Source organism: Aethalodelphis obliquidens, unplaced genomic scaffold, assembly GCF_003676395.1.
Source record: "Aethalodelphis obliquidens isolate GAN/ISIS:26980383/991018 unplaced genomic scaffold, ASM367639v1 scaffold3, whole genome shotgun sequence".
Taxonomy (NCBI): Eukaryota; Metazoa; Chordata; class Mammalia; order Artiodactyla; family Delphinidae; genus Aethalodelphis; species Aethalodelphis obliquidens.
Genome location: NW_020837947.1, coordinates 6,982,305 through 7,009,620, shown reverse-complemented (window position 1 = coordinate 7,009,620; position 27,316 = coordinate 6,982,305). Strand labels below are relative to the sequence as shown.

The 27,316-nt window shown below is 43.8% G+C and overlaps 1 protein-coding gene across 13 annotated transcripts in view; it reads right to left on the bottom strand.

Moving 5' to 3' along the window:
* The window catches only part of LOC113606908 (1-acyl-sn-glycerol-3-phosphate acyltransferase delta), a 1,415,842-nt gene that overhangs the window by 96,673 nt on the left and 1,291,853 nt on the right, over positions 1-27,316 (bottom strand). The window contains exon 1 of one of the 13 annotated variants that reach the window (XM_027081838.1): positions 20,351-20,460. The exons of 10 other annotated variants lie outside the window; for them this stretch is intronic. The gene's annotated coding sequence lies outside the window, so the exon portion shown is untranslated. Of the gene's footprint in view, positions 1-19,061; positions 19,147-19,803; positions 19,929-20,350; positions 20,461-27,316 lie in introns of those variants that run through there. 2 more of the 13 variants (XM_027081832.1, XM_027081844.1) reach the window with 2 other exon arrangements.

Here is a 27,316-nt window from a genome sequence, read left to right as displayed (position 1 = left end):
GGACATGGGTTTGATCCCTGGTCTGGGAAGATCCCACATGTCGCAGAGCAACTAACCGCATGTACCACAACTACTGAGCCTGCACTCTAGAGTCCGCGAGCCACAACTACTGAGCCCGCACGCCACAACTACTGAGCCTGTGAGCCTAGAGCCCGTGCTCTGCCACAAGAGAAGCCACCGCGATGAGAAGCCCGCGCACAGCAATGAAGAGTAGCCTCCACTCGCCACAACTAGAGAAAGCCATCGCACAGCAACAAAGACCCAACACAGCCAAAAATAAATAACTAAATTTATTTTTTAAAAATAATTAGTAATGCAACAATTAACAATTCAGGGTATAAAGCCCTTTTTCCCCCTTAATTTTGGGTAATATCTTTAGAATAAATTCCCACATGCAGGATTTCTGGGTTCAAGGAACAAACATTTTAAGGCATCTAGTGAAATTTGCCAAATTGATTTCCAAAAGGTTTATAGCTATTTATGTTCTACCAGCAATTTACAAAAATACACATTCCACCACGTTTGTCGGCGATAAGAATTCTCATCTAAAAGCAACAAAAACCCAATTAACGCTTCATACATTAAAAGTTGTGTCTCTGTTTTAATCTGCATTTTGGGGGTTATAAGTGTTAACATTTATTAAACTACTACTTTCTGTCATGACTTGTCTATTGTATCTGCTGCCCGTTTATCTCCTGTATATTGATTTGCACGAGCTCTCCATATATTAAATAGAATAACATCTTAACTATTCCATTTAGAGTGACCAATTTTTCCAGTATTTTTAGCTCATTAAAGCCTTAAATTATTACGGAGTAAAAGCTGTGATTTCTTTCAGAAAGTTTAGGCTTAGAAAGTCCTTCCTTCTACCCTTAATTCTTGTCCTGCAGAAAACTGGTACACATTCACTTATTTCATCTCCTTTTTCCATGATTAATTTTATATATTTTTAACTCTTAGATCTGACATTTATTTTTTGGCTATGGTGCTCCACGAGAATCTAAATGGGTTTATTTCCAAATATTTAACGAGCTGTATCCAAGGCATTTATTGGAAGTTCTTTCCCTCCTCCATTAATTCATACTATAATCATACATTACATACCAATAAACAGAGAAGAAATGAACTGTAGAGATCAATATACTAACCACTCATTTAACACATGAAAAACTGGTACCTACTGAGTCAACGAGCAGCTCGATCCCGACGGGAGGGACAAAGCTCTGAGGATTCTTTCTTCCCCTTGTCCCTTGTGCTCCCGCCCACCTGACATTTACTCTCTTAGAGGGAGTAAAATATTACTGTGCATTACAGCCTTCCCCAATCACTGGTTAAAGACCTGCAGGAAATCAGGAAGCTGTACCTTAGAACTACATTCAAGCCAACATAATAATCTCAGATGGGAATGAGGGAAACCAAGGTGGACACAGAAGCCACTTGCTGGGCCTTATTTTTCCCATTCAAAGACCAGAAGGATTCTCTAATGTTGTACCAATCTACCTATGGGAGGGTTTCTGCAGGAGAAAAGAGAAAAGCAGACAGGAAAAGTACCTCATGTTTTTAAAAGGGATTCCTTACCGATGTGTGATTAGGGAATGGAAGCCATAGCAAGGCAGGGAGTTTTAGGCTGTCTCCGTCAACGGTGCATCTCAAGAACCCAGAACAAGAATTCCGCAGGGGGCTTCACCGGTGGCGCAGTGGTTGAGAATCTGCCTGCTAATGCAGGGGACATGGGTTCGAGCCCTGGTCTGGGAAGATCCCACATGCCGCGGAGCAACTAGGCCCGTGAGCCACAACTACTGAACCTGCGCGTCTGGAGCCTGCGCTCCGCAACGAGAGGCCGCGGTAGTGAGAGGCCCGCGCACCGCGATGAAGAGTGGCCCCCGCCTGCCGCAACTAGAAAAATCCCTCGCACAGAAACAAAGACCCAACACAGCCAAAAATAAATGCTTAAATAAAAGATTACTATTAATAAAAAAACCCGAAGAAACAAAAATAATTTCTCAGGAATGGAGAGGACGCCAAAGCCTCACGAGGCCCCTGGGCCACTTTCTGCTAAGGGACCAACAGCCTAGAACACAGAGACACTGAGGGGAGGCCTGAGACACAGACACACTGAAGGGAGGCCTGGGGCACGGGGAAAATGTAGGGAGGCCCGGGGCACGGGGAAAATGAAGGGAGGCCCGGGGCACGGGGAAAATGAAGGGAGGCCCAGGGCACGGGGAAAATGTAGGGAGGCCCGGGGCACGGGGAAAATGAAGGGAGTTGTGAGCAGTAGCCAATGTCTGAGGTCTGGAAACAGGGACGAGAGAATCCTTTCCAAGCCAGACATTTGCTTAATTGGTATTTTTCGTAATAGTATATAAAAGCTACAATGTGAATTCCCAAACTTTGAGGAGTTCCTAACTCCTAATGGATTCTTTGTGTGTTGACTAAACCAGACTTTAATTTTGCCTCTGCTTTTAGGTTATGAGCTCCTCCAGTGTCAGAGAACAAATATATCATAAACGAACTAGAAATAATTATGAACAATTACAAATGAATAAGTAAAAAATAATTATAAGATATTAACAGGAAGCCCCAGCATTTACTTCTTCTAAAAATTTCTCTGAGAAAATAATGAAATTGGAACAGAAAGTCTTGGGAGGGCCAGGAAGAACAATAAGGAAATATATTTAGTGACAAAAAGAGGTTTACAATATACAAAGTCAACAAGAACATGCACCATATGAGACAAATCTTAAAGCCAAAAAAAAAAAAAAAACCCAGTGCATCTCCATGCTTAGGAAGTACTTGGTTGGTAAGTCAAACTTTTTTTTTAATATCAAAAATATTTAAAATACACAAAACATTTTACCACATTGATATCTAGTCACGTTTACTTCATTTTTTTAGGAAATAAAATATATAGATATTGAAGCCACTTCTGCTATTTGAGCTTGAAATTGGTGTGTTTCCTTCAATGTTTTTGTGCTTTTACTCTATATGTATTCACAAACAACATATACTTTTTTTTTTTTTTTTTTTGCGGTATGTGGGCCTCTCACTGTTGTGGCCTCTCCCGTTGTGGAGCACAGGCTCCAGACGCGCAGGCTCAGTGGCCATGGCTCAACGGGCCCAGCCGCTCCGCGGCATGTGGGATCTTCCCAGATCGGGGCACGAACCCACGTCCCCTGCATCGGCAGGCAGACTCTCAACCACTGCGCCACCAGGGAAGCCCCAACATATACTTTTTATGTTGTAAAGATGTGTGTAAATAATATTCGAATCCTTCTGGGATTTCCTTTCTACATTTAACACTAAATTTTTGAAATTTTATGCATCTAGTTTAGTCGTTTTAATTTTGGAAGAGTATTCTTTTGTATGGCTACACCAAAAATTAATCTATTACCATACTGATGGACATTTAGAGTATTTCCACTTTTTTCTCTATTATAGATAGTGCACTAATGAGCACTGGAATTGCTGCGTCATCCTGACGTGACATCCTCCAGCTTCACTAGATATTAACAAACTTCTTTTCCAAATTTAACATACTCGGAAGATGTTTGGGGTTAGAGCAGTGATCCCCAACGCTTTTGGCACCAGGGACTGGTTTTGTGGAAGACAATTTTTCCATGGATTGTGGGGGGGGGGATAGTTTCGGGATGATTCAAGCACATTACATTTACTGTAATTTGTATTATTATATTGTATAACAGAAATATTGTATTGTAATATATGATGAAATAATTATACAACTCACTATAATGGTGACAGGAGATGGAGCTCAGGCGGTAATGCGAGCGATGGGGAGCGGCTGTAAATACAGATGAAGCTTCACTTGCCCGCCACTTGCCTCCTACTGTGCGGCTCGGTTCCTAACAGGCCATGACCAATACCGGTCCGTGGCCCGGGGGGTTGGGGACCCCTGGGTTAGAGAGATAATGGGCAATAATACTTTTCTTCTTTATGCTTCCCTGTATATTCTAATTATTCAACCAAGAGTATTTACCACTCTGGTAATATATTTAAGTTAAAAAAAAAAAAGCTCAAATTTTTACACTACATTTTTCAGATTACTTATGTATGTTAACATATATTGCTTGATACCGCTCTCTGATTTATTAGTGTACCCATGCTACAGATAAGCAAATGGAGGCTTAGGGAAGTTCTATGACTTATTTAGTTTGGTCACTAAACTGGTCCCGTACCTTCTCTGAGTCTTGGTCTCCTCTTTATTATTTCCATCAGCCTACCTCACAAAACTATTGAGGGTGAAAAATAAGACAACTGACTTGAAACACCAAAAAATTTTAAAGTGACTTATAAATATATAATCCACTGGTTATCTTTTTTCACGATTATGTTCTTTACATCTCTGTCCCTGCCCTGTACACAGTGAGAAATAACTAAGTATGGAGGAATATGGGAAAAGGTACATTCTTAACAAAACCTCGGGTACCATTTCAACTGTTCCTTCCCAAGGAAAGAAGTATTCGTTAGCCAATGGTTTACTGCCGGGAGATTTACTCCTTAGTCCTTGATCGAAGCTTCATTCTAACGGTAATTTAATTCTTAGAGATGAGTAAATACAGACTCAAATGACAGAACAAAAAAAAAATGGATTCAGTACTAAAAGCAAGTGCTTTTTGGTTTCAGATAATGCTCTTCACACGACTTCCTTCCTGTTTCTAAGAAAGCAAACCCTGGCAGAGTGGAGAGCTCTGGAAATACAACGCCTGGACGCAGAAAAGCTGGTGCCCGAAAACTGTTAAGGAAAAGCACAAACTGCTGCACACACGCAGCAAACCGTTTGTACTGTTGCGAGGGCGGTACAGAGCCAGCTAACCTGCACGGCGCTTCCAGTCCAAGAATACTCTGGGTTGAAAGGGACATAGCCTTGGTTCCCTGATAAAACCCAATAAAATCGCCACTATTTGAGTTGAACCAACAACCCTTCTGACAGTCACTTCTTCATTCCTTGCCTGTGGTACCTCACATATCAAATTCTCCTGCATTAATTCTATAACAACATTTTGATGTCGGTCTGAATACCAAAGGGTATTGGATTTGAAAACCTGAGACATTTATGCAAAATATTATGCTTCCTTAGCCTCAGAGAAGACTTGGAGAAAGAAGTGAATGAAAAACACCTAGCTCTAGTTCCTCAGATATTAAACAGATTTGCCATATGTATGACCCAGAAATTAACACTCTTAGGTGTCTACCCAAAAGAAATGAAAACAATAAGTCCGCACAAAACCCTGTACACAAACGTTTACAGCAGCATTATTCATAATAGCTAAAAGATGGAAACAGCCCCAAAGTCTGTCAACTGACACATGGATAAACAAAAAACTGACCCACGGATAGCCCCACAGTGGAATATTATCCAGCCACAAAAAAGAATGAATTACTGATACATGCTACAACATGGATGAACTTCAAAAACATTACACTAAGTGAAAGAAACCAGTTAAAGAAGACCACACATTGTATGATTCTGTTTACACAAAATGTCCAAAATAGGCAAATCTAGAGACAAAAAGTAGCCTAGTGACTGTCCAGGGCCAGAGGGCAGGGGGGATGGGAAATGCCCATGGGTAAAGGGTTTCTTTCTGAGGTGATGAAAATGTTCTAAAAGTAGATAGTGGTGGTGATGGTTGCACAACTCTGTATATATTACAATATATTCCAAGCCACTGATTGTACACTTAAAATGGGTGAACTTTATGGCACGTGAATTATATCTCATAGTTGTTTAAAAACACAAAACAAACTCCTGGCCCTACAGAAGACAAAACCTAAGCATAGTCAGCTCTCAGGCCACATGTGATAGAACCACGTGTCCTAGCACTGTCTGAATGAAGGAGTGAATGAGGCCGAGCGGAGTTCCAGCCTGCAGGAAAAAGGGGCTCTCCCCTCACCCAGGGAACAGAGCAAGATGTCGGGGCCCAGGTCTGCTGATGCAACGTTGGTGCCAGCCTGAGCACTGTCGGGGTGTAGAGCGGGTCTTCTGACACTGGCATGACTTCTGTGAGGCTGGGCCACAAATAAGGTAGGAGGGGACCTCACCTCTGATCCTGAGTATAGCCTGTGGGAAAGGCTGGAAGGATTTTCACCACCTCTGAGTTTTCCAGGCAGCCTCAAAGAGCAGAGGGAACTCACCCCCAGACACATGCCAACAGCCGCTACTGCCACAATCTAGGCTTTGGCTTAAGGTCCAGAGGAAATCTTCAGTGGATCAAAGGTGTTTTCCCCTTCATGCAAGGCTGCTCTGAATACCTGAGACTGAATACTCTGCTTCCGGTCAAACCCACTCAAGTTGGAAGTAGACCGTGTTTGCTATAGCGGACTCACCATGATTAAATTCGGATGAAACTTCAAGGCTCAAATATGCGGAAGAAATGCTACTTAGAGCTATAAGGTCAGCTGCCCTTGAATGCCAAGCGGAGCAGATGCTGACAAAGCTTCCCGGGAGCAGAGCTCCATGAGGCAGGCGTGGCGTCTGGGGGCTCACACGGTCCCCCCAGGAGCCAGCACGCCCCCCGCCCCCCGGCCACCACGGCAGACATTACGCGAAGAGTTCATGAATGAAACCTGGAGAGTTGCCAAGAGTGGGTTAATGAAATCCTGGGGAGATAAGTAATTGAAGGGAAAGAAATGGATCCATCCGTCCCTCAACATCGAAATCTTCACATTTTCTGGATGGTGGAAGGCGAAAGAAGCAACAAGACAGAAATCAAGAATTTATGTCCCTGGGCTCCAATTTTAGCTCCAGAAGACTTTCTCTTTTCCCAAAGTCAGCGTGGTGAATTTGGTCAACGTCCTGCATCAAATTCAAAACGTTCGCTGTGCTAGTGTCACTGAGCCCCTGTGGCCAGGGAGGGGTCAGGGCAGCTGCCCCAGTTTTCCTCTAAACTCTTGCTATGGAAATTAGTGTCCCCAAACGGGATGCTGGGATAGGGATAAAGTGACGAGGAAAATGGGACTTATTTCTAATCTGTCTTTAGTTATAAAGGAGGCCTGTAGCTTCCTGCTGCCTTCTTATAACAGGGGACCTTGAATGCTGAGTTCCTGAAGGGCTCCACAGTGTAAAGGTAGCAACCTTCACGCCTGAGCAGGGGCTCAGGAGCCAGCAGCTGGCTTGCCTTTATCAGCTGCTTGACCCTGGGCAAATTACTGAACCTCAGTTTCTTCACTTGTAAACTGGAGACAGTAATAGTTCCTACTTCACGGGGTTGTGGTGAGGATTAGTTGTTTCTAGAGCCCTGCCTGGTATGTGGCAATCTTAAATGTGGCATCATCTTCACCATCCTCATCACCATCACCACCGTCACCATCACCGTCATCATCACCGTCACCATCACCATCATCACCATCGTCACCATCATCGTCACCATCACCATCACCACCGCCTTTGTCATGGCTCTGGCTTTCCTTTTGTCCCATCACTTTCCTGCTAGTCACCCTCCTTCTATCAGTGGTCCAAGTTCTCCCAGCCCCTTGGAAACACCTAGAAAACTTAAAAACAAAAACAAGGAACCAGTGAGTCGACTAGCCGGTCCAAGGCAGGTGATTCTAACGAACAGGCAAGGCTGAGCCCACAGCCGAGACTCTGCCAGTGAGACCTGAATTCAGGGAGTGAGATGCGGCCCCTTCGCCACAGCAGCCGTTTCCTCCCTTCACAGGGTCCGTGGCTGGTCCCCTGACTCTGCATCGAAGACCAAGTGTTGTGCAGGTCACCAAGGCCTCCACCGGTAGCTCCACATCGGCTCACTCCTCCTGCCTTCGATTAAACCCCCTCCTCCTTCTGTTTTAATGTCAAAGACTCCATTTCGTGCTTGGAAGGCCAGCTCAGAGCACAGCTTCTGAAATGAGGGCCAAGCCGGGACCAGGCTGCAGGCCACCGTGACCCCCACTACAGCAATCTCCTCCCTCACCTGGGTCAGCCAGAGACATGTTCTGAATGAAGGAACTATCTGGAAAGCTAAAATGTGTAACTAAGTTGCCAAAAGGTAAAACTGACAGAACTTTTGTTTCGGTGACGAGCTTTCCAGTGTCACCTGGACTCTCCTGCCTTAGGAAATGAAGTCTGCTGGGGCCAACATGGACAGCTCAGGACCATGGCTCTGCTGTTCATCAGTCAGTCTCAACCAGTAGTCATCTTTTTAGTTCCCCGTTCTTTCTTTTCCTGCCCTGCCATCAATTGCTGCTTTTCTACCATTTACCCAGGAAAACGGAGAACCAAGCTTGGTAAGCCAGCATTTCAGTGTCTGGCGCGCTAAGTAGGTTTCCGGAAAAATCAGATTAAGCCTAATGAAGAACACGGGCTTTTGACGATAACGTTTCTCACTTTATACTTAAGATCTGGGGCTGCGTTCCACATGGCTGGATATGTCACCATCTCTTAACTGGGATATGTTTCAGCAGACTTTTGGTTTAATCTGAATTAGATAAACTCCCTGTTGTCAGAGAGTACCTTTTCTCCACTTTCCCCCCAGAATGCCAATCCCATCGCCTGTGTCACACAAATATTCTAATGTGAATTTCCCTGGAATAGATGGTAGTACTTCTAATGCACAGACCCCACAGCACCTTGATAATCTGACAGCACTATTTCCATTTTCAAATGATTACTATGGGGACTTCCCTGGTGGTCCAGTGGTTAAGACTCCACACTTCCAATGCAGGGAGCACGGATTCGATTCCTGGCTGGGGAGCTAAGATCCCACGTGCCGAGGGGCGTGGCCAAAAAGTTAAAAAAAAGATTATTATGAAATGTTGGGTCAAGGGACACTTCATATAATGCACTTAATAACATGATTTTAAAAAGAGCATGTACACACACACACACACACACACACACACAAGAGGCCCACGCTTCTTCCTTATTACTCTCTAATACATTAAAAAAAAACAGCTTGCTTGTGCCTGGGCAAAGTTCATAGGTCAGATTTTTTTTCATCCAACGTCTTACTGTAAAGGAAAAAATAAAGTGTTCTATTGGGGTAGTTAGGTATCGGGCTCTCTTTCCATCTCTTACAATGAGGTCTATCCAAGCTTTTCATTTCACGCAGGAGGTTTGGGTGAGGTTACTCTGCAGAATGTGAGACCCTTCGAGTGAGGGGTACCTTTATGATAGCTTGTTCGTATCTGAATTGGCAAAGTTCACCTGCCTGACTGTTTCATTCAGATTTCAAAAGATAACCCCATGCAGGAAGGTTTTATGAGAACAGGAAGATAACTCACCCCAAAACGATAAGATAACAGATATCAGCCAGCAATAAGAGCTGATTCCTTGTCCAAGAGATAGTCAAGGTACTGGGAGAGGAAGAGAGATCAGAAAGAAAAGAACAAGGGCTGGGCTCATCTAGAGAAGCTATTACTCCATTATCAAGGGAGGGAGGGCACAAAAGGTGGGTGACCAGAGACAGAAAGGGATCCAAGCAACCTTCCATCAGTTAGACCTTCAGGAGCAGATAGACACAGAGAAGAAAACAGTCAAGGTGGGTAAACTCTCAGGGATTACTCAGGCCCGGCCCCATCCCACCCCATCCCATCCCATCCCATCCCCAAGACTCACCACTGGAGAGAGTAGGAAGGAGGGGAAGGGAAAGGACTGTTCCTTCCCACAGCCAGCTACAGGTTATCCAGCTCAGTCTTTTCTTCTCAAAAATGTCCACAGAAATATTGCCTTCTGCAGAGGAGACTAACTGTGAAGGGTCTGGAGCTATGGCCTAAAGCCATCCAAACAACCCAGCCTGAAAAGCCTTCTGTATTGTCTTAAAAGATCATGTAAATTTTGCGTTATGTCATGGCATGTCCGTGTTTGTTTTCTTTTTAAAAATTCTTTTCCCTTGGATCTTCTGGCAAAATTGATGCTTGAGTGAGCTGGGCCCAGTTTACCCTGCGACTGGCACATGCCCCAGATGGCCCCAGGATGAGGTGGATGAAGAATTTGCATCCAGCCTGGACCCTTCCTTAATGGGATCAGGAAAGAAGGACCCAGGATGTGCCAGGCCACTTCCCAGTGCCAGGGGACAGCACAGACCAAGGAGCCCAAGGTCACACAGAGAGTAAGCAGGTGGCCACAGCTGGGGCCGAACCCAGGCTCTGCGGCACAGCCCTGCTCCCCCTTATGCCACGCTACTCCCTGTGGACCTAAAGGCTGCCAGTCTACTAGGCCCAGCAGAAAGCCGCTAGAGAAGGGGGCCTGGTAGTCTCCCAACTCTCATTAATGAAACACTCCTGTGGCCTTTGACAAGGGCAGGACACCTTGACCGCCAGGAGGATCCTCTCCCTGCCCAGAGAAGCAGGCAAGGTTATGTCATGTGCTCATTAGCAAATTGCAGCTCAGGGCCCGCCCAGCACCCACAGGACACGGCGAGCTCCCAGCCTTGCAAAGCACAGAGAGTATGTCTTCTCTGGGGAGTCAGGCCAGAGGGAAGCTTTTTAAACCAGACTGTCTTAAAGACAAATCACAGTTCAGAAGACAGCAGCAGTGGGAGAAAGGAGGCAGTGCCAACCTGGCTAAAATTGGAACCCACATAAATAATTAAAATAATCAGGCACATCGAAAATATCTCTGTGGTCCTCTCTCTCTGCTTCCCTTAAATGTTAACTCTATTATTCCTCTAGGAATGGAGGTCAAATGAGGATTTTACAGACACCATGAAACTTTATTCTATTGCTTGGTCTTAAGTAACTTCTTAAACTTCTGCATGATTTGGGAGGTTAAGATGAATTTCTGCACATTTTGAAGCTATGGAAATCCTTTCCCCCTAAAAGAAGATCCAGGGAAATTGGGGGCAAGAATACATCATACAAGTAAATAAGATGCTTTTATAATTCTTTATAGATCAAAAGTCACAGTCTTTGCTCCCCTAACAGGTATTGCTAGCTCTGTGACTCAGGAAAGCTAGCTAACCACTCTGTGCCTCAGTTTCAAGTCAGACTAGAGAAAAGAATTCACAACCCACAAGGCTGGGTAAGGACAAAATGGGATCGGACAGGCAGAGCACACAGTACAGGAGCAGATGCTGAATAACGGGGGTTGATATCATTAAAGTGCATAAATGACTACATTACAAAGCATAATAGAGGTGACCCTTTGGGAAGAGTATTACAGGAAAGGTTTCTTTCTGTATTTACTATCCCAGAGCATCAAAGAGGCCCTCTGTACAACCCATTACAAAATCCTGGGGCTCCATCTCCCGGAGTTCTCAGCCCGGCTCTTTCTGCGTCATCCTCCCAGGCCTGGCCTCCACCTTGGTCTCCTGCCCCGAGGCACCAGCCTGACGGGGCTCTCCCTGCCTACGATGACAGCCAGATCAGTTCACAGGGTCCGAGGGACGGGGTGTCCCCCACCTCGCTGTCCCTGCTGTCCAGGCCCCTTCACCACCTGGCACACTCTCATCTCTGATCACTTCCTGATTCACATCCTGCTCCTCTGTAAACAGAGCACCCCAGCGTTAGCACCCCGCTTCTAGGAAGCATTTCTGAAGCCCCAGACTGGATGGGGGATCAGAGGCTCCCCTTTCTATGCTGCCACAGCGCTCTGCACTCTCCCGCCAGTGTGTTAAAATGATCCACTTAGGTTTCTGTCCTGTCCTCCACGCAGTGACCCTGTCTGGCTCATCTGCGTACCCTCAGTGCCCAGCCAATAATAGGCTGGACACAAGGATTCAGAAACGCTGTAAGAAGATTCTGGAATTGTGTGGGGTGTGGGAATAACAGACTCACTCCACTCACTCCCATCTTTCAGGTCCTGTAAGGGAGGAGGGAGAAGGGCAGACAAAAGGAAGGGACAGCGCAGAGACTAGACACCTCGTGAGCCCCAGGCATGGGGCTGGGGAGCGGGCCTTACCTGAAGCAGGGCGGTCCAGCACGAACAGGGAAGGTGGCCTCCAACCCAGTGGGAAGCGCTGGAGACCAGAGACCAGGAGGGAGAGGCTGAAAACACCCACCACAGCTGGAGGTCTGTGCTCAGAGACAAGTGATCACTAGTGAGACCTGGGCAGGTAGCACGTGGTTCCCGGTGTAGACCCAGGAAATGGGGTGAATCAGCAAATCCCAGCAAAGGCGAGGTCAGTTATGCTAAGCAGCTCGCAATCTTCCTATAGGTATGTTAATCCATCCAACCCAGGCCTGTCGGCCAGGCCCAAGGGCAGGGTCTCCCTAAACAGAGTTCTGAGTCAGGTACGCCCACTCAGCCCCGCCCAGCTCCCTCCCTGCAGCCTCGGGTTACAAGGTGACTGCTGCAGGTTTGCCAGAGAAAGGGCACTAAACTTCGAATACATTCCAGTTACAGGTCTGCCTTTCATTTATTTTATTATTATTTTCCAATTCCTGTCTATTTATTAATTTCAGTGAATGAATTGCACCTTTGGTTTGGACTCATGTCTGTAAACCTGGGGAGTACAGGTTAATCCTGAGGGACGCGTTTGCTTGGATGGGGCAGCCGACCACGTGAGCTCAGACGTGGCAATTCCCTAAAGCAGTGGTTCTCAAGTGCAGGTGACTTCGCCCTTCCAGGGGACATTTGACAGAGTCTGGGGCATTTTTGGCTGTCACAATTGGGGCGGCGGTGGCATCTAGACGATGGAGGCCAGGAACGCACAGGACAGCTCCACAACAAAGACTTATCTGGCCCAAAATGTCAACAGTGCTGAGATAAAGAACTTGCCCTAAGGGGAGGGGGCGGGGTGGGGCGGGTGAGGGGCGGTGATGAATTGGGCCGTTGGGATTGACGTGTATACACTGATGTGCATAAAATTGATGACTAATAAGAACCTGCTGTATAAAAAAATAAATAAAATTAAATTAAAAAAAAAAGAACTTGCCCTAAAAGGAATGTCAACCTTGGAGGACCTGGCTGGAAGGAATCAGCTCAGGCACATCTGACCCTGGATCTCTTGTGCCCACTTTTTGTCTAGGCTACAGCAACCATTCAGTGCCAGGCGTGCTGCTCTGTGCTAGAAACTTCCATGAGAAGGCCCCAGTGCAGTCACGAGGCTAGAACTGTAAAGGATTGTCTATAATGTAATAGCATCTGGAAAGAGTGACTTTTAGGAAGAATGAACGGGATTGAGGAAGAATATCAAGCCAGCAGAGGCCAGAGATTCGGGAGATAGAGGCCCAAAAGGGGACACACATTTGGGAAGGAAGCTACTCCCCTCGTCTCCTTTCAACCTACCCTTCCCCACAGCAAAGGAGAGAGGAAAGGGGAGGTTTTAGATGATAGCATTGATTGTGTGTTGACGGCTGCAGCATCCTGGGAAGAAGCGCCAGGTATGGATAGACTCTTTAAAATTTCATCAGCCTGGGTTAACCTCTGCCCCAAGAGAGGTGACAGCTCAGGAGGGAGCTGACAGAGATGGGAAGAAGACCAAACTTCACTCAGTTCATTTCTCCCATTCTCATTTCAAAGTCTGTCTAAGATGAGCACTGGTGGTATCTTTTCAGATAACACTCTGCCTTTAAACTTGCTAACTGATCTGTTGACAACCAACAACAGACAAGAAACGCTAACTCCATCTACCCATGGCCTTGGAAACCACTGAGATCCGCCATAGCAGATATCCTTAAGAGCAACTTCTTGGCAAAGTTCAATCCTTGGTTATAAATTGGTTTTGCGAACAGTTCATATTTAATTTGATGTATGAACTGCACTGTCACTCAGATGTTTTCATCACAGGACCTGTTCCCTTCCCCCACCGTAACACCTTTCTGGCTAAACCACAACAAAATAACAAAGCCCCCTGAAAACTATTAGAGTAGTTTGTTTAGAAGTACGGCTATTAGTCCCCACCCCCCACCTCTCCAAGTTCTAAAATACTACTCTCTCTTCCAAAATTTCTGAAGCTCCTAAAATGTAGGATGGAAGGCATGCAAGGGAAGGTCCATACGGTAGAGAGCTGTTCACAACTGCAGAAATACTGTGTGTCTATGTCCCAGGCACTGGGCTGGCTCGGGCATAGATGCATAAATACGATACCATGGAAATAGGGGGTCAGCAGTGGGGTACCATGGTCTTGGGTCCAATCTCAGCTCTGTTACTTATTATGGTATTAGGGGAGTAACTTACTCTCTCTCAACTTTACTTTATCTAAAATGCAAACGGATAACAGTTTAACTTGCTCGTTTGTTATGAGGATAAAGGGAATGAATAAATGTGAGGTCTGTGTAAAAGACTTGCCCATAGGGTGCTCTCAGCACAGGTGGGCTGCTATCATTATCATATATATCCTACAGGTTGGCCAGTCACCTCAGCGTCCCTGATGGCTTCTACAGGTTACCTGTCATCCCCCAGGCTGAGGAATAATCTCCTGCAGGAATTTCAGTGTCCGGTTTCAAACTACCATGAGGTACACAAGGTGCCTCTTCTCTCGTAGGATCCTACATAGAAATGACCATGAAATAGCCATCATGTGTGACCCAAGGTCAGAGGGGAGAGATTGGAACAACTTCCTGCTGAAGGGAGAAGCTGATCTCACCCACAATCAAAATAACAAAGAAGAGGGGGAATTTGCTAAACGGTTTTTTCTCTGAAGGTCAGGCAGGCACTGGAGGGGGGGCATTCCAGATGAACTCGGTTAGGTTGCCCATATCATTTCCGGCTGAAGGTAGAAGTCACGTGCGGTCAGACAATCCTGCTGAGAGGAGCTGCATGACAGCAGGAAATACAAACAGGAAGTGTTGCAACAAGGTTTTAACATTATTTATTTGGGGTATTTAGATTTAAAGTGTTGAAACCCACTTGCTTTTGTCAAACAAGACATAGACTTGCAACATATTATGGGAAATCTAATGGCAAGAGGATTATCTAGTAAACCAATGAGCATATAATTTGGATGCTGTTGGGAGTCTGTCTTTTTAAAATGTTATATTTTGAGTCCATCTGGAGGGACCTATAGTCCCACGGAGTCTATAGGGAACTCACTCTGAGGGAACTTTGAGAGATTATCTCACTCAGTTTGTATTTTTCAGAAAGAGAATTTACAAGCCTTCCGCCCACTGTGCCTCTGTGACCCCAGGGTCAAATCCTCACTTCTTGCATATCGTTAACAAATGTTTACTGACATCAAACAAGCAAACCAATGAAGGAAGAGACAAGAAAGTTATAAGATGAACAGTCAACTGCTAAGCACTCTCTCCCTCTCTGCCCAGAACAATCTATGTATAAAATTGTTCAATGAAAGAAGCATCTGGTGCCATTAGCCAACAGATGCTTCAATCAAAAACAATGACCCCTGTATATTACACAATGGAATATTACTCAGCCATTCAAAAGAGTGAAATATTGCCATTTGCAGCAAAACAGACAGACCTAGAGATTATCATACTAAATGAAGTAAGTCAGGCAGAGAAAGACTGGCATTATATGACATCACTTTTTTGTGGAATCTAAAAAAATAATAAAAATTAACTTATTTACAAAACAGAAACAGATTCACAGACATAGAAAACAAATTTATGGTTACCAAAAGGGAAAGGGGAGGGGGAGGAAAAAATTTTAAACATGGGATTAATAGATACATACAACTATATATAAAACAGATAAACAAGGACTTCCTGCATAGTACATGGAACTATATTCAATACCTTGTATAACCTATAATGGAAAAGAATCTGAAGGTGTACACCTGAAACTAACACAATATTGTAAATCAACTATAGTTTAATTAAAAAAAAAAAAAAGAACAACACGCCCTGGTTTAAGGGGCTGTTTCTACATCTGTCTCTCTGCTAGTTCCTGAGCATTTTTAGGGAAGAAATAGTTTCCCATTTATTGCTAGATCCATGATATATAGTGCCTGACACATAATACTGATATCAGTTGTTGAGTGAATGAGTAAATGGATGGGTGGATGGATGATATATATATGAATGAATGAATGAATGAATGGCGACTGAAAGGTAGGACTAAAGGTGAAAGGAAGAAGTAAAGCAAACCAGACTGGAACACAAGTAGAAAATCTTTGTGGAACAAGTCTTGAAAAATAAAGAAAGACAGGTTAGATAGATTGTTCCATGATAACGTTCACCAAAAATTGCTCTTGTTTTAAGATATTTCCTCTTATTCAGTCATTAGAAGAGAATGGAGATCACCCAGTCACAGTATCTCCCTTAAAAACCCTTCGGATATTTGAAAACTAGCTATTTACACTGTATGCGGTTTTGCTCACAGTGTGTCCACAGCACTCGGCACACAATAAATGCACAAGAAATACTGTTAAAAGAACAAGTTCATGATTTAAGCTTCCTCTTTCCCAGAACCTTAGCAGTGATTCTCTCGGGTCCATACATGAAGCCAAATTTCCGAGTTCCAAAACTTTCCAAATGGATTCCGTCCTGAGACGAAGATTATTGCATTAGAGTTGCCCAGGTTCTGGGTGATGTGAGACAGTTTTTAAGCCCGGCGTGATTACATATGATCATTTAGGCGTCAAAAACCTTTCAGAACTGTGAACACCGTGTCTTCCCATACCCATTAGACCTCCTTTTCAGAATACAGCAGATTGCACAAAATATAGTAAGTTTGCCAAATGTTCATCTGAGCATCCCACAATTTAAAGCAACAGCAATGGTCGGTATTATTAGAATGACGTTGTGGGTGCATGTGGAGTTCCCGCATTCAAATTTCTGACTTGTTTAAAGTCTGATTTAAGTCTGATTGCAGTTCTTAGAGCTTCAGCTCAAGAATAACTGAATTACGAAGGATTCTGCCTCCTACTTACACAGTCCTTCTTTTCTACCAGTCTCGTTCTGGGTTAAACAAAATTCTGTCCCTGAATCCCTACTAGTTCTTTCCTGGGCTATTTCCATGCTAAAGATGGACTTCTCCCTGCTTTGGACAAGAACCTTGAACCAGGACCCATCTCTCACCATCCGTCCCTGTTACCTGAGACACCTTTGCCTCTTCGCCTTGAATCATCTGTCCCCTCCCCTTCAAACCTTCAATGTCACCATCTTCTACTTCTTCCCAGACTCACGGCATCTCACTTCTCATATCCCTCTTGCCCTGCCTCCTTCTCTCCAGCTCTGTGCCCATCTACACACTTTGTCACCCCTATTTGGAGGATTTTAAACTTGAGAGCACAGACCACCACTTCTGTTTTCTTCACAAACTTGACAGCACAGAGTTCAGAGCCATGAAATCCCAACACGATGGTGACTGACTCCAGCTTCACCAGTTATTTCCTCAGCATCATCTCCATCCAGCCTCTTTCACTGGACCCAGAATTTGCTTTGCATCTATAGCTCCACTGACCTTCTCCGGGTCAAGACTGTTAATTATGGGGTTTTTTGTTTTTAGTGTGTGTGGTACGCGGACCTCTCACTGCTGTGGCCTCTCCTGTTGCAGAGCACAAGTTCCGGACGCGCAGGCTCAGCGGCCATGGCTCACGGGCCCAGCCGCTCCGCGGCATGTGGGATCCTCCCGGACCGGGGCACGAACCCGTGTCCCCTGCATCGGCAGGCGGACTCTCAACCACTGCGCCACCAGGGAAGCCCCTGTTAATTATGTTTTTAACTTCTACTCAGGGTCTGATCATAGGACAGTGATTTCCCTTTTTTTTTTTGGCTGAAATTCCAAACAATTCTTGCTACTTTTCCTTTGAACTCCATCTTACAAGGACTTTTGCTGTGAAACTCCTATATTTGGAAACTCAAGAGCACTCTTACCACACACTTGACTTACACACTTTCCATCTGCTCCGCAGGGTCATGTAGTAAAGTCCACATCCTTGAGGACCATCTCAGGCTGGAAAAACCGTAACTTAGGCTGACTAGTTTCCACACTTTGCAAACATCGCAAACCTATAAACCTACAACTGTTCATATGTACTAACATGTGCTTTTCAAAACAAGAGTCATATTTTTTAATGACACTTTTCTGTGTTTTATGACTTTTTAACTAGTTCTCTTGTCTTTACTTAGTTCCCGTTAGTTTTGTGCCACGCTATTTAGCCCCTTTTTTAGATAACTTTTGTATCTGAAATACTTAAGACCTCTTGCACTATAAAAAGTTTTATAAGTCAGAGACAACAGCATGTTGAGATAAGGATCTTGGCAAGCAGAACCTCATTAAATCACCCCTTCTTCCTGCTTCCCTGAGGAGGGGTTACTCTGAGCTTTCTAAGTGATGCTTTTGGCTTCACAGTGGAAAGGCATTGTGAAGGCTAAGCCAGCTTCACAAATCTTTATCCAAAACTACAGATAATGTTAAGAATCAAGGGTGAGATTACTATCGATTGGTCTTATAAAGCCTAATTTGGTAATTCAGGATGCCCATTAGAAGAATGGTGTCTGTTATCGAACATCTCCTCAGATGCACTGAATAAAAGCATCAATTTGACTCCTACCTGTTAATAAGCCCATTTGGACGATGTCTGTTCAACAGCTGTGTCACTTGATTTTAATTATATTTAACTTTGCTTAATACTACGTAGATGATACTTTTTTTCTCTCATGTTTTATATTTTTCCTGAAAATCAACTCTTTTTCTCTCCATAGAGGATACTTAGAAGATTCAGTAGTTTCCCTGCCTAACTACACACACACACACCACATATCACACACATCAGATACACATACACACCACAGACACACACTTTCTTATGATATCTTTTTTTTTTCCCAACTGAGGATGCTTGACTAACAATCACAGCTGGGTTAATCTCTTCCCAGTTTTAAAAAAGAGAAGGTCTATGGACCATCAGCTTAAGGAGAGTGGACAGCTGATCCATATTAGGACGACGCCAGAAAAACTGAGAATCCTGCTGGTAGTTAACATTTGTTACTCATTTACACTTGTTGAACTTGGATTGTGTGCTAAGTGAGTTCAGACTAGAGCAAAGACCCCTCTTTTAAACATTCAGACTTTTAGGCAGACCTGGGCAGACAATAACGTCAGTGTGAATTCTCAAACACCCTCTACAACTTTTTCCAAGGATCTCACCTCCTCTAAAGAAGTGCTCTTCCCCGCCCCCCGCCACTTAGTTTGATCACAGGATTAATATCACGTCTTGAGAACAGTTTAGGTTTTCAAAAAAGACCAGAAACTGAAGACTTACAAAAACATCAGATCATTCCTTTTTCTAATTCCCAGATATGATGAGGAAATTCATAGGCTGAAAATTCAGTAAATAAAGAGGTAATTACAAATGCCCGTTTCCTTGACAACTCCCCTCCCCCAGCCCTCCGGTGATAGGGAAAAACCAAAACGGGGGTGAGGAGGGGTAGCCGCGAAGCCAGGTTGCCTCCGAGCAGCCTGGGCGAGAACCAGCGCGGAAAGCAGCCGACGCGCAGCAAACACAAATAAAGCAATGGATATCGGGGCTGCACTTGGGTGTAGTATTTTTGTGGTTGCCATAGAAACGGCAGAGACGGAAGAACATGTTGCATGACACAAAAGAGACCGATCGGTAACAGGAACCTTCTCCCCCGCTTCGTCTATTGCAGAGAAAATTATTTCACCCGAGGCGGTGGGGGGGGGGGCGCTGGGCAGGGGGAAATGAACCCCAGCACGGCAGCTCGAAATCACAGCGCGGACGGCCACGCTCCCCCAGCTGAGCACAAAGAAACGGTCCTTGTGCGGCAGCAAAGCCCCCGCTGCCTTCCAGGGCTGCCCCTCCACGTTCCCACTGTCTCCTCACTTCCTTCTCCGCCTTCCTCTCCTCCTCTTTCTTACCTACCCCTTCCAGAGGTTTTAATGAAATCCAGCCCAGGAGAGAATAAGGGTGATAGAGAGAGGGGTGCAAACATCCGCCACGCCCAGAGGTGAAGTCGCCTGGAAATAGCACGAACGGCACATACCTCCTTTCTGGAAGCCCTGGACACATGGACTTAGAAATCAGAAACTGAAAGGGAGCAGGCTGGGGTGCAGAAATTGCCACTAGTTTATAGGAGCTGTAAGTCAGCCAACACTGGAAAGAAAAAGCGAGACTCCACCCATGGGGTGGACTCTTCGGGAAAAAAAAAGTGGTCCTCAGCTGACGTCTCTCCCCACCCCATGTCACTTCCTTTTAAAGCTACAATTTAGCAGTTATGGGGAGGGAGATACGAGCTGGTGTAACATGAGTCCCTCCCCCTCCCCTTCCAATTAGTGTAAGGAAGTGCTTCAGCTGGCTTCACGTCTGAAATCTCTGGCCGGAGAACCTGCCAGAATCGGAAACAAAGCCCGCTAGGTGGCCTTTCTTTTTCGGCCGCGCCTCCCGAATCCTGTTGCATCCCTATGCCGACATGGCTCCTCCAACCTCAGCTCGGACAGATCCAGCCCCGTCTGTGCTGAGACCTGGAAATTGCCCTAAACTGGCTCATATTTTGTTTGGTAAAATGCCCGCACTCTGCAATCCCCCCTCACCTCTCACTGGTACGCGGTGCGGAAAGGAGATTGCATTCCACTCGGAAGAGCCCCAAAGCACCTTCGACAAAATACTACTGAAAATTCCAGCGATCTGAGATGTTAAGAACTGGGAAACAGAGGCTTGGAGGTCGATGGATTTTCTCCCCGCAAAGCAGCTACCGGGTGGATTCCCCGTGCGCGCGCGGGCGCGCACGCAAGCACATGCACGTGGCACTCACGCGCAGTGTTAGAGAGGGTCTGGGCAGATCTTTATAATAAAATAGAGTCCTCATAATTTTAAAAGAGGGCGGGCTGTTGAACCTCCAGAAATGCCAGGTCTCCAACATTTCTAAAAAACACTTTCAACCTCCAAACAGTTAAGATGTATGCCCTTCAAATGTTCTTTATTAGAGCCATTGCCACAAATAATATTTGAGTATTAACATATGACTCCTGTGTTCACCGCCGTTCTTTAGATGTTTACAATCCACAGGGAAAAAAAATAAATGTTCACAAATAACTAGACCGTATTGCAGAATTACTAAGAGCTACAAAAGTGCTAAAAAGAGCGTGCCATGAGAAAATAGAAGGATGGAAAGAGCTCTATTGGGTTATGATGAGCGAAAAAAAGGCATTCAGAATTCAGCAAACATGGTTTGGACTGGGTCCTATAGGGTGTGCGGCGTTTTGATAGTCTGTGATGGAGAGAGGGAAAAGCATGAATGGGGTTGAAGGACATCTAAGGCATAAAAAAGGACCAGAACAGAAAACCCATTTGTGGCAATGGTTTATTTTAATATTCATGGGAAAATAAATTTGACCATGTAAACACGTTTATAAAAGATGTTTGTAAGAAGTTCTTGCAGCCAAGGCAATTTTTGAGTTCTCATAACTTTTCAAATTATGTTTTAAAATTCATTTGTTTCCAGTTTTTCAAAGCACTTCTAAAGTAGAGTTAGACTGCTGCTTTTTCATAGTTGAATTTTGAATGGGGATTAACTTCAAAATCTACAAATTGCATAAATTTGTGCTACATTTACTACAAGTAGAGCCACTGATTTCAACAGAAACAATATGAAATAAAAATTTTTGACATTTGCAAGTCTTATTCTGATCATAATACTATGATATGTCTATTCCATTAAGATTATCATTATTATTTTTTAATTTAATTATTTTATACATCAGTTTCTCTTTTTTTGAATTTTATTTTATTTTTTTATACAGCAGTTTCCTATTAGTTATCCATTTTATGCACATCAGTATATACATGTCAATCCCAATCTCCCAATTCATCCCACCTGCACCACCCCCCACTCGGCTTTCCCCCTTTGGTGTCCATAAGTTTGTTCTCTACATCTGTGTCTCTATTTCTGCTTTGCAAACCAGTTCATCTGTACCATTTTTCTAGATTCCACATATATGTGTTAATATTCGATATTTGTTTTTCTCTTTCTGACTTACTTCACTCTGTATGACAGTCTCTAGGTCCATCCACGTCTCTACAAATGACCCAATTTCGTTCCTTTTTATGGCTGAGTAATATTCCATTGTATATATGTACCACATCTTCTTTATCCATTCGTCTGTCAGTGGGCATTTAGGTTGCTTCCATGTCCTGGCTATTGTAAATAGTGCTGCAATGAACAATGGGGTGCGTGTGTCTTCTTGAATTATGGTTTTCTCAGGGTATATGCCCAGTAGTGGGATTGCTGGGTCATATGGTAGTTCTATTTTTAGTTTTTTAAGGAACTTCCTTACTGTTCTTTGTAATGGCTGTATCCATTTACATTCCCACCAACAGTGCCAGAGGGTTCCCTTTTAAGATTATTGTTATTATTATGCTTATTTTTGCTACAGTAACACTTTGCCTATTTAGATGATGTTACTCACAGTCTCAATTACCTTAGAAATATAGCTGAGAAATATGGGAGGAAAAAACACTACTTCTCAAAATTTAAAGTGGAAATACAACCTTTGAGAATTAAACCCTATGCACTTGACTCAGTCCCATTTAGAATCTCTCCTTTATTTCAGATATCCTGATTTAGCTCTTTCTATCTAAATAAGGAACTGTGAACATTTCCAGATCAAAATCTAACAATTCAGTTCAACAAATAGGTATTGAGTATCTGTGCTGGTTGCTGAAGATACAAAAACACAAGTAAGACATGGACCTTGCCCCAAAGGCCTCAGAGTCTTAGGAAAGAAAGAGGCCTGGAAGCAATTAAGATATGAAGGCAGTAATTGAAGTCTGTACAAGGTTCAGAGATGAGCCAAAGAATGGGAAAAGGGAAGTAGGGGTGTATGTCTACATAGTTTCTTTCTTTCTTCTTCGTAAATAAATTTAATTAATTAATTTTTGTCTGCGTTGTCTTCGTTTGTCTTCGTTGCTGTGCACGGGCTTTCTCTACTTGCAGCGAGCAGGGGCTACTCTTCGTTGCAGTGCGTGGGCTTCTCATTGCGGTGGCTTCTCTTGTTGCAGAGCGCAGGCTCTAAGTGCACGGGCTTCAGTAGTTGTGGCGCATGGGCTCAGTAATTGTGGCTCGCGGGCTCTAGAGCACAGGCTCAGTAGTTACAGTGCAGGGGCTTAGTTACTCTGCGGCATGTGGGATCTTCCCAGACCAGGGATCGAACCCTTGTCCCCTGCATTGGCAGGCGGATTCTTAACCACTGCGCCACCAGGGAAGCCCCTCTACATAGTTTCTTAATTCACAGCAAACTATAAAAGGGATGAGAATGATCAGTATATTCACCGGTGAGACAGCAAGAAATAAACGCTGACAGCTGGAGCTAAGAGGCGTAAAGTGGTAACTCGTAAAAAGGATACACAAATAGCCATTAAATAACAACAACAAAAAGGATGCAACCTCACATAAAATAAAAGTAGAAAGGAAGAGATGTTCTCTCTTTGCCTGTCTGCTTGTCAAACATTCAGAAAACTATAGTGTACAATGTGAAGAGGATGCTGTACGATGGGCTGGCTCCTCTCTTCCTGGTGACAGTGAATTGGTACCTTCTTTCTGGAATTTAAACAAGGTATATCACAAGCTTTTAAAATGTTCATACTCTTTTTTTTTTTTTTTTTTTTTTGCGGTACGCGGGCATCTCACTGTTGTGGCCTCTCCCGTTGCAGAGCACAGGCTCTGGACGCGCAGGCTCAGCGGCCATGGCTCATGGGCCCAGCCACTCCACGGCATGTGGGATCCTCGGGAACCAGGGCATGAACCCGTGTCCCCTGCATCTGCAGGCGGACTCTCAACCACTGCGCCACCAGGGAAGCCCTATTTGTAACTTTTATAAAAGAAAATGACCATGATTAAAAAACAAACGACTCAAGGTTTCTAAAGTCTTAGGTGATTTAGGACAGAAGCAAAGAATAATCGATGGAGATTACAACATGTTCAATCCCAAAGATTGAAATATTTTCAGAATCCTCTATTAAAGGTAAAATTCTATGTGTTTCAGAAGAGTTTCTTTTAACCTAAATTCTGGTACTTAGAATGATAAGTATCATTTATCTAAAATGTTAACTTACATACTGTGTTTTTCGCTGCCATGCTAGATGGTTGAGTTATTAGGGACATTATTTCCAACAGCCTTTTCTCTTAACACATTGTTAGCTACACAATGACAATAGTTTTGCTTTCTTTTCATTTGGCTTATTTTATGAACATGAATATAGATACATCTATATAAATCTATATACACAGTTTGAAATTTTCCTCAAGTTATAAAATATAAACATATCACAGACTTGTAATTATAATAACCTCACTGTATGCTAAATTCGGAATTGTTACTGCTTTGAGGTGACAAAGAAAAAGTGTAAATAATAAATTCAATTTGATATTTGGAGTGTTTCATCTTATATTTAATAGTTGTATATTTCAATCATTTCTAATAGAGCCTTACAAATGTGTCACATATGTTTTTAACGACCAGTAATCTCTTATGGCTATATTGTTATTATTGCAATCATTTTAAGTACTTTCAAATAGCTTTAACATTACCTGTCATTGAGGAAAATACAGAGGAATCAGGCAAGATTTCTCCTTGATCAATAATGATTACAATAAGTCATTCCCCAAACATTAATGTCCATTGATCAGCTCTCAACACATCTTAACTCAGAATTTTTCTTTAAACCTCTTACAAATTGTTCTCAGTGTTCACTCAGCTCCTTTCTCTTCTAGACCACTCCAGGTTCATTCAGACTGGCAGAGATGACCCTGGAAAGTCATTCATTCCCTCCTCTTGCATCCAGGCACTGAGCAACTGGAAATCATATGATGCAGGAGGAAATCTACCCCAACAGGAGGAACTGGATTCAAATCAATTAAAGCCCGACGGATGGGTAACAAATGGAAAAAGGTTCCAGCTTCTCTATCTGGTTTTAAAAGACAAGGTCATACAAAAGATTACTGAGACTTAGCCCTTGCATTCCTTGCAACCAAGTAAAAAGAAAGCACACCACTTCAGGTGGTGTTTCACTCTGGATGACTTTCAGCCCTTGTACTTTATATGTTGGGTAATTTTTTTTAAGTTTTGATAAGATGGATTATCCTTATAAACAGAAATGTGAAACATTGTTTTTTAAATAAATCTTTATTGTTCTCAATTGTTGACATAATGCTTGTCTTTATTTGGCAAGCTTATAGCCTAGTGGCACCTTGGAGGTTGATCTACTTAAAGTGTCGTCATGGACCATGAGGATGAGAGCTTGTTAGAAATGCAGAGGGGACTTCCCTGGCGGTCCAGTGGTTAAGACTCCATGCTTCCACCACAGGGGGCACGGGTTCAATCCCTGGTCGAGGAACTAAGAACCCAATTGCTGTGCAGCGGGCAAAAAATTAAAAAAAATTTTTTTTTAATTAAAGAAAAAAGAAATGCAGAGTCTTGGGCCCCACCCCATACCTAGTGAATCAAACTATTTTCACAATATCCCCAGGAAATTCACACGTGCATGGAAGTTTGAGAAGTACTTGCTTGAGTCCACATCTCTCATTTTACAGAGGACACTTCAGAGTCTAGGAAGGGTGAGTCTGCTTGTCCTGGGTTACACAACAAACAGGAAATAGAGCTGAAGCAAAACCACAGTTTTTAATGATTCCGACTACGGAATTCTTTCCACTGTATTCCTCCAGCTTGCAGATGAAAAGCAAGTCTGAAAGAAAATCTATTGGCATAAAAATGTTAAAAAGAGAATTTCTACTTAAACTCATGTTTATTATTCTAAGTGTAGTTATTAAAAGTCTACACTCTGTGCATTTGAGTTTATACACAGTCAGCTTTACCCAAAGAAAATGAATCTTGGAATTTGGCAACTTTCAGGCCAAAATTGGCAAAAAGCAGGTGACATCTTTTCTCCATGATCACTCATTTTATTTTGGTTTCAAGCCAAAGCCAAGTCTCGTTGAATAAAACTTAGCTTCAGGGGCTTCCCTGGTGGCGCAGTGGTTGAGAGTCCGCCTGCCGATGCAGGGGAGATGGGTTCGTGCCCCGGTCCGGGAAGATCCCACATGCCGCGGAGCGGCTGGGCCCGTGAGCCATGGCCGCTGAGCCTGCGCGTCCGGAGCCCACTTAGCTTCATGACTGATTTGCAAGAGGCGACAGAAAGAAAAATGTGCTCCACAGGTCCCCTTGTTTCTGCTCTTGCCACTTTCAAATCTGCTTGTTCCTCACCTGGCAGCCTTTGCAAAACGGAGCTTTGTAAAATAAAAAACAAGAGCATGTGATTCTCCCCTCTCTCATCTCTGCCCTTGAGTGCATGAGAGTCCCCTGTATCCTGACAACAGATCTTTCATTGAGCTGCCTTTGTTACTTGCAATAGAGTCCTAATTCTTCATGTAAAGTTTTGGAGTTTCAGCTTCCTCCTACATAAAATTCATGGGGTGGTTGTGAAGTTTAAATGAGACGGCGTATGTGAAGCTCCTTAATAGTGTAGAACCTCCAGAAAAAATGATCATTCTTTTCTCCTGCCCTCACCCCATTCATTAAAATACAGATGACTTTCAGATGTTTTTGGTTGACATCCTTCTCCTAAACCTCAGACCCGTTTACCTAATTACCTGATGAATATCTCCAGGGAGACGTCCTAAAGGCTTCTCAAATTGAACAAGCCCAAAAAGTTTTGGCCCCAACCTAGCCAACGTTCTGCAATCCTATCCTCCAAGTTTCTGGTTCCCTGTTTTGGTGAGAGTTGACATCAAAGTTATCTTTGATTCTTCCCTGTTCCTCTTGCAGCTCTTTCTCCCCACACCAGCCTGTTAATACTCTTCTCAAAGATATTTATAAAGAGCCCTCTCCTCTGATTGCCACTGCTGCTGCTCCGGGCCTCATGACTTTTCCCTTGGTTGTCCGCAAAAAACGCTCTTCAACTTTTTGTTGCAGTCTGAAACTTCAACTCCTTTGGGTAACATGCAATGCCCTTTATGATCTGGCCCTACCTCTCCCTCCAGTCTCATCTCTTGCCTCTTTCCATACTTTTCCAAGGACCCCCCTTTTTTCACCTCTCATCAGCTGACTTACCTCTCCCAGCCTCTAAGACTTGCTGACCACCTCCTCCAGGAAGCCCTCAATTCTTTAAAAGGAAGAATGGTCTGAGCGTATTTGTGTTAATGCACTTGCCACATGGCATCTAATTGGTTGTTGTTTTTATAGGTTTATTCCCGACTGGCTTGTGAGGACAGGATCTTTGTTTTCAAAGATCTGACATGCCACAGGGCTCCATAAATACTAACTGAATCAGTGGACATCATCTCTGTGTTACCTTTTCCCACGGGGCAGGTGGGACTCTCAGTTTCCACTCTTATAACTCAAGAAGTTTCTTTTCAGGAAACCTTTTTATCCTTGGTTTTCCTATATTGCAGATACATTTAAGAAAAAATTTTAACTCTCCATGAAATCACCTCCCTCATTTTCCCTTATCCTGTTCCTTTCCACTCTTTGCTCATAGGCAGGCATAGTTTATTTCCCTATAAT